Source organism: Gastrolobium bilobum, unplaced genomic scaffold (assembly GCF_033153095.1).
Source record: "Gastrolobium bilobum isolate Gb01-03AN ecotype WA unplaced genomic scaffold, APGP_CSIRO_Gbil_v1 utg12132, whole genome shotgun sequence".
Lineage (NCBI taxonomy): Eukaryota > Viridiplantae > Streptophyta > Magnoliopsida > Fabales > Fabaceae > Gastrolobium > Gastrolobium bilobum.
In genome coordinates, this window is record NW_026899550.1 from 240,707 (window position 1) to 247,791 (window position 7,085).

The following is a 7,085-nucleotide window of genomic DNA, read 5'->3' on the forward strand; positions in this document are numbered from 1 at the left end:
AACGTTTGGTGATGGTGTGCGTTGAAATAGGAGATCTAATTAGAGTGGGGTCCACGTGTGACAGCGCATAAGCAACGGTGTCCGAGTCTTTTGGGGCCCAAATGATTCCTATTTGGATATATAAGCTGTGCCTATTTGCCTGCCCAGTACGATACGGTTTAAGGTTTGGGTTAGTACTGAGCGTGACTCATCTGTATTCAAATTTTTTTTTTATTGTGGATGTTGATATTATAAATTGTTAAGTATTATATTAATTATATTTTATCAATATTTATTTGTTACAAAATTATTAATTAATACATATCTGACAATTTACCCTAAATAATAATATTTATATTGATCCAGATAAAATACGGATCCAACAGTTAGAGAATCTGGAAGGGCCCAAAGGTGATGGGCGTAATGTTCTCGTTGTGCATTCTGTTGCGCTAAATCGCGGGATAAAACTTAAAGACTAAGGAAGGTCGTAGTGATTTGATAAAGTCAGCCTTACATAAGAGTCAGTATAAGTAAGACATCTCCAACTTGCCACTATTCTAAGGAGGAAGGCCATAGTGATTTGATAAAGTCGGCCTCACATAAGAGTCAGTATAAATAAGAAGACTCCAACTTGCCACTACTCTGAGGAGACAGACTAGTATTTAGACTTGTTCATCAAGAAATAGCCTGAAAAATACCAACATTGACAGAATGACAGCCACCCTAAATAACCAATAAAGAGAGATGTCGCCCACAAAGGACAACATATAGCGCACCATAAATAATGGAGGGTACAAGCTCACGTATAGACATCTCTCCATTACAAACATTATATACCTTGCGTTGATACTAACTTGATCGTCGAAGTGTCTTTGTAGATACCATCCTCAATCACTCTTATTACGTCAAAGCTACAACACAAACACTTCAAGGAGAAGTCCATTCCACCATCGCGCTAGACTATCTTGCAACATCCTTGAGGCCTACAATCTTTAACTTTCAATTGTATCTGGTTTGATCCATCCTATCTTAAACAGGAGATATCACATATAAAGATGTTAAGTATTATAACAAGAAAACATTGTTTTTTTTTTATATATTTTTTTTATGTTGTAGGAAAAAATTACCTCGTATTGTAGGAATAAAAGTATAAGAGAGACCCACAGGTAAGAAGAGAGAGAAAAAAGAGTGGTGAGACTCAACTTCTTTTTGTGTACGTAGGAGAATTGTTTATCTCATGTAAAATGAGATAAAAATAACCTCTCTTTTTGTCTATCTGCCACTTCTATTTTTTATTATATTATTTGCATCTTTGCTTAGGATGAATATTACATTAAATTAAAAAACATGAGTTGATGTGTGTTTGAGGAAAAGAATTTTCCTTTGGTCAAGCGCTGTCTAGAGGTAACCTATATGTCATTTAAATATTTGAGAATAGAAACTTTATTTGCACAATGCATGCCTACCATTTCGAACCTTTAAAAAAATTAAAAATTTAATTCCAATTTATTTAGAAATTGAATGTAATCATTAAAATTTGTGGTTACAAATGAACTTATATAATTTTTAAAACTTTTTATATTCTCAATGAACCACCGGATTATATTTGAGTTTCAATAGTATTTTTTATGGTTAATTTTCTACATTATATGTACGTATAGGAAAGAAACGCAAGATAAGCAAAAGAAAAGTTTAAATCAATTTATACAATTGAGTCCTTCATTGCATGCAACAACTCACATAAAACATGTCCTTTAAAATGTGAGGATACACAATATTTTCCTGTCATATGGACTTTTATTTTACAACGCTCCTATGATATGTCTACATCTTTAGACTATTCTCAATGTAGAGGTAGTATATATGTGGGCGTTTGTGCATTCTCTTTTGTTAACAGCTATAGTAACTAAATATTTCATATAAATGAGACAAGAGAATCTTGATACTTATTTGGCTCTTCGTATATTTGTTAAACCCTTTTGAATTTTATTCTAACATAAGAACAAGAGCATAAGTTTAAAATTTGCTTACTTAATATTTGTGTGTGTGTGTAAAGTGATAGTGAGATAAATTTTGGCTGACTTGTTTTTACTTACCATAATATGGTCAGATCATATTATTTTGAATTAAATTATTCTAAAGCAAGAGATTTACTTTAAAAAAGTGATGGATCTTAATTATTTATACAAAATGCGACTTTGTTAATTGGGATATAGAGACCCAGCAAAATGAAAAGTTGCAAGTATGGTACCGAGCTTACTAGAAGCACACTCCAGCACTCAATCACTCCAGTCTTCATATATACAAGTTTTGCAAACTTAGTCACGTCATCTCGACTGTACATAATGTTTATAAGAACTTTGCATTCTAAAGTTCTGAGTGTAGGGGCTCTGTATATAAGTTGAGCAATAGTTATAAAATATTATTCACTTTTTTTAAGCCATTTATAATCGGATGGATAATGGTTAAAGTGCACACAGAAAATAAAATGGTCATTCAAACTGTTATTGTCCATTTAGTTCATGAAGATGTTTTAACGAAAATATTATTCACATTCTGAAAATCTGGTTTTTAAGTGAATAGTCGATTTGGAATGTTAAAAATTTGATTCGAAACCACAAAATATTACTCGTTATGGTTTTGGGCAGTGCTTCATACAATCCAAAATGGGATCAAATGAGCATATCTAATTGAAAGGTGTGGGGCATTATCCTTCCTGAAAAGGGTTTAGCCCATTTGTATCTCTTGGGCCTGATACCATACTTGCTCGGCCTTCATTTCAGCAACATGAGGAAAAAAGAAACCCATGATATATTATTGTTAAAAAAAAAAAGTAGTATATTACTCGCTGAAGATTAGGGGTGAAAGTGGGCTGGACTGGGTCAAGCTTTGCTCTGAAAAGCTCAAGCCTACGCCAAAAAATTTCAATTTGGCCTGGCCCAAGCCTCATACGAGTTTAACTGTTAGCCTAGCTTGACCCGTTTACAAAAAAACAAATAGCCTGACCTAGCCCGTTAGCCTGTTAATTTGTTACTTCCAAGCATAACCATGAATCAACTTTACAAAATATTCAAATTCTGTTACTAAACCAAAAATCATAATTTCAATTCAACATCCAAACAGAATCATAAATCACAACAAAACTCATACAATCTGCATTTAAGTCACTTTCAAAAGTAAAATGCTCAAACTAAATAACATGTATTTAATCAGATCCAACAAACAAATTCATACTATGTAAATTAAAATAACTACATGAATCCAACAAACACATCATGATGCTTGTAGTAGGTATAACCTCTCCCAAAAACATTTTAATATATTCATATATACAATCTAACATGCTGAGATATTGGTTCCTCCTATATAAGAAATAAATTCAGATTTTTATTAAAATACAATCGAATATAATTAAGTTATAAATATTTATAATTGATTAAATGTATATCTTTTATTTTTTCTTCAATGCATACTTATTCTATTTTATTTTTTTAAAATAAATAGTACAATATAGGCTGGCATGTAGGCTTATAGGCCAGGCCTTGTGAAAGTGGGTCTACGGCCTTTTATTAAACAAGTTTTTTCAAGCCCAAGTTCGGCCTATTTTATGAAATATTCTAGGTCAGATCTGGCCTGACGTAGGCCAAGCCGTAAATCCTTGTAGGCTGGCCGGGCCCAGTTTCACCACTTTTGAAGATGCAAGGAGGTTTTGCGAATATAAATAGGGCAATGTATTTCTTATGTTGCTGCAAAACAAAATAAAATAAAATTATAGCAACCAATTATAATTCTGTATTTCCGAGAATACATAGTTATAACTGTAAAACTTTTTTCTTCATTTTCATGTCAGTAGACAACTTTTGAAGAGAAAAAAAATAACTTTAAGATTATAATTATGTATTCACGGGAATATATAGTTATAATCGATTGCTGCAATTTTTTTTTTGCAGCAATATAAGAAAAAAGAGACCCATATAAATATTAGTTTTTGGGAAAACCAATAGTAGTTTTTCTTCCGAGAAAAAACCATAATTTGTGAATTTAAAATGAAAAAAAATTACTCTGATGTTGTTGAAGAGTAGTTATCTACTTATTTTTCCTACACATCTATTGATTTATGTGTAGCTCAATTTTTGTTTTTTATTTCTATGATGAGTGGGCCCCACGCATGATTGTGTCTATGGTAGAAGAAAATTACTTTCCTACAACATGAGATTAATAAAATCCTCTAAAATATTGCTAAATTGAAACTATTATTTTTGTTAGAAAAACCATGTAAAGATTAATTGAAGAGTCAATTATATTATGACGTACACAACTAAGCATATATAATTCATGTAAGAATATTGGAAATAATTGAATATGATTAACTAGGACTATAAAGAACCAATTCAACCAAAAAACATAAGTTGTTATATGAAAGTATTTTTAATGGTTTATATTATTCTCTAATATTTTCCTCACGCAATAGCCTTTTGAGCTTGAAACGTAATTTTTGGTTTACCTTGTGTTTATTTAATTTCACTTGAAAGTGAAAGGTAATGAGGATCGAATTCCTGACTTTATGATCGCTCGAGCTCTGATATAATTTAAAAAATAATTAAACCAAAAAGCTTAAGTTGTTGAGTGAAGGTTTTTTAATGATTTATATATTCTCTAACAAGATAAAACATGAAAAAAAAGAGTAAATACCTTTTTTGATCCCTAACAATATCCACGAAACCCTTTTTGGTTCCTAGCAATAAAAAATGGACATCGTGGTCCCTAAATTTTACAAATTAGGCCCACGTTAGTCCTTCTGTTAGTGGGCCTCTAACACTGTTACTAACGTCTCTGACGTGTACTGTTAAATTGCTGAGTCACCATGGAGGAATCCACCTGGATAAAAAACGATGTCGTTTGGTACCTTGCTTTTTTTTCTTCTTCTTCTCTCCAATATAGGTCTCCCACTAACACCACCCATGTTTATTACAGTTCACTTGGTTTACCATTCTTCGCCGCCATCATTACGGCCTCCATGCAAAACTTCACCCTCTGCCTCTCCATCATTATGTTAAGTTGGATGACTGCAAGATCCCACCCTCACTTCGAGTAGTCTGAGACAGCTGAACCTTTACTGTTTGTGTTGCTGAGATCATTTCCATAATTACTCAGTACTTTGAATTTAACCCTGCCAAATCGAATGATATATCCATTACAGTTAAACTTTCACCAATATCATATCAACTGTAACACTCACTCAACTATCCAACTGGATCTTCAATTATGTCTATACAATGTAAAGGATCACATTTACAGAGATTTTTTTTTCCACAGCCTCAAGTTTAAGCTTAAGGCCACATAGGAAGTACTTGTAACATTTTGGGAAGAAATAAATTAGCAATAAAAACATCAAAACATGGTAATGGTATAATGAAACTATGTAAATATTAAAATTGAGAAACCAAAGGTGGGAAATGACAGGATTGAACTTGGATGATTAGTTGAGGTGGATTGCATTATTGGAACTATGTAAATATTAACATTTTTCCCCACTTTTTTCGTTGCTATCTTTTGGTTATTAGAACAACTATGCTAGGGTCTACATTGCATTATTGAAAGTATGGGTCTACCAATTTAAGGACATCGTATTACAGTCTCTCAGTACGTGAGCTTTTGTCTCAGCCTCCGTCCTACAGTTTCCACAAAGTGGATCATCTTGAGACCATCTAAATGTGTGACCATTAAAACCATGTACTTTTCTTTTCTCCGCTCATATCGTTAATACTGGAACGAGAAGTTCTGAATAAGGGGATCCTTTAAAAAATAGCATCTTATAGTAACATTTATTTAGTCATATTTCTCATACAAAGAAGTGTTGATTTTAGGGGACCAGCACCCATGCTAAGTGAATTGTATTTTTCTAAATAAACTTTGAGAGCCTGGTTTTATAAATCAACTTTGAACTGCATCTGAATCCATTTACCAGCGTTATATTATGGGCTTTCAGCTTTAATTTGGGCGCTGAAACAAGCTCCCATGTTGTGTGGAGGCCTTGGATGTGATTAGTAAATAGAAGAGAGTGAGAGAGTTGAAAATGAAGAAGGAAAGAAGGTGGGTGTGGTCACTCCAGTGGCATTCATGGTATGTCCCAATGGACCCCTTTTTCTCTTTCTGTTGGTTTCAATCACAATCTTAGATCCTCCAATGCTATTATTGCAAATACCAAAACACATTCTCTTATCTCTTAATAAACACAACACTTTGGTGTTAATATTTGTATTTGCATCATCTCATCTCCTTCCCCTCTCATTTACGCATTAGCTAGCAGCTAACTACCAAATTTACGGTACCATAACCATCTTTTTTCATTTACATTCTAATGCTCTGTTTTATGAAATATTCCATTATATTATTCAGCTCTATCTTCTAGCACCCTCTTCCTTGTGCTTTTACCATGATAGTGAGGCTAATCCAGTTGCTTTGCTTCTCTCCTCGGCCATGATGTCAAGGCATCTTCGGTTCTCTTTTTTGCTGACAGACTTGAGACTGCTGTGAATCGTGTCATTTTAGAGTGCAAGTACATGACACAAGATTTTGGCAGAGACAACACTACTCAGGAGATTGTTGACACTGTCATTGCCAACCTCGACTAAATGGGTGTTCATTTACCATTTTTAAGTCTTGTTGACCAGCCTTCATTTACCATGGTGATGGTGAACTGTAATGAACATGGGTGGTGTTGGTGGGGACCTATATTGGATAGAAGAAGAAAAAAGAAAGAAAAAGTAAGGTCCCAAACGACGTCGTGTTTTATCTAGGTGGATTCCTCCATGGTGACTCAGCAATTTAACGGTACACGTTAGAGACGTTAGAGCTCCACTAGCAGAAGGACTAACGTGAGCCTAATTTGTAAAATTTAGGGACCACGATGTCCATTTTTTATGGCTAGGGACCAAAAATGGCTTCATGGATATTGTCAGGGATCAAAAAGGGTATTTACTCAAAAAACATTAATGGTGTGCATGACAACTATTCTGTTTTTCAGCACTATTTCTGAAAAGAGACAATTTTTTTCTATTTCTGTGCCTTAGAAAATTTTTTGAGAAAAAAGAGAGTTTGATAAC